This window comes from Microtus ochrogaster, unplaced genomic scaffold (genome assembly GCF_000317375.1).
Source record: "Microtus ochrogaster isolate Prairie Vole_2 unplaced genomic scaffold, MicOch1.0 UNK62, whole genome shotgun sequence".
NCBI lineage: Eukaryota > Metazoa > Chordata > Mammalia > Rodentia > Cricetidae > Microtus > Microtus ochrogaster.
The window spans coordinates 1,478,290-1,479,647 of record NW_004949160.1 but is presented as its reverse complement, the minus strand read 5'-3'; the positions used below and the strand labels follow the sequence as shown (position 1 = coordinate 1,479,647).

General features: G+C 36.8%; 1 protein-coding gene across 1 annotated transcript in view; it reads left to right on the top strand.

The window, feature by feature from the left end:
* Window positions 1-1,358, top strand: part of Exoc6b (exocyst complex component 6B) — a 500,761-nt gene that overhangs the window by 68,345 nt on the left and 431,058 nt on the right. The gene's annotated exons all lie outside the window — the stretch shown is intronic.

The window sequence follows — 1,358 nt, the reverse complement described above, 5'->3', positions numbered from 1 at the left end:
GTGAGTTCGAGGCCAGCCTGGTCTACAAGAGCTAGATCCAGGACAGGAATCAAAAGCTACGGAGAAACCCTGTCTCGAAAAATCCAAAAAAAAAAAAGATTTTTTTTTTTTTAGAAATAATTTTTTGATTATATGTGTATGTGTATATGTTTATTATGCATTTGAGTACAGGAATCCCCAGAGTTTAGAAGAGGGTGTCATTTCCCCTGGAACTGGAATTATAGGCAGTTGTGAGCTGCTTGATATAGGTGCTGGGATACAAACTTGGGTCCTTTGCAAGAGCTTTAAGACCCAGTTTTTTTTTTTAAATTTTTATTTGTATTATCTTATTATAATTGTATATATTACATTATATAATATATGTGGTATATGTACTTGTCAGTGTGGGTGTGTAGTTGTGTATGCGGGTTTATATAAGTGCATGTGGTGGCCAGAAGTTGATGTTGGTTTTTTTTATTTGATCACTCTTCATCTTTATTTTTTAGATAGGTCTGCCAGTGAACTTCAGGGATCCACCTGCCTGTATCGCATAGAACTGGGGTATAGGCGTATCCACCATACCTGTTTTTTCTATGGTGTGGGGATCCAAACTCAAATCCTTATGCCAGTGCAGCATTGCTGACTAACTGAGCCGGCCACAGCCTGCGTTCAGTTTTTTAAACTTTATTTATTTAATTTTATGTGTATGTGCTTAAGTGCATACATGTGCAGGATGTGCATGCAGGTACTTACAAAGGTTTGAAGAGACAGTTGAGGTCAGAAGATGCATTGAATCCCCTAGAACTGGAGTTACAGATAGTTGTTAACTGCTGTGTGGGGGCTGGGAACAAAACATGGGTCCTCTGCAAGAAGAGTAAGTACTCCTAACTGCTAAGCCACCTTTCTAGCCCTCTACATTCAGTTGTAATAATATAGATGCTGATAAAAGTAATATCCAAATCTTGAATGGGATTTCCATGGACTCTATACATGGTTTTTTTCTTTTGATGAGTGTTAAATATTTATTTGGCTACCATTATTTTTCAAATACTCTAAATTTGAATAATTTTACTGTTCTGTCCTGTCTGGAACACAAGCTTGCCAGGGGAAAAGGGACAATGGGGAAATAGGTGCTGTTCTTTGTTGCCAGAAATCATTGAGTTTTGTATTAATTTGCCTTGAAAAATGTGGTTCTATTTGACAGAACTGATGTTTTCAGCATGGGTTGCATGTCTGCAGGCTGCATGGCTAGATTCTTCTCATTCTGTAAACAGAACTCCAAAATAGAAGTAAGCCTCAGAATGTATTTATCTTTGTGACTCAATTTCTGGCTTTTTACCCATTCTAAAGTTTTTCTTTTGTTTTCTTTTTTTTTTTTT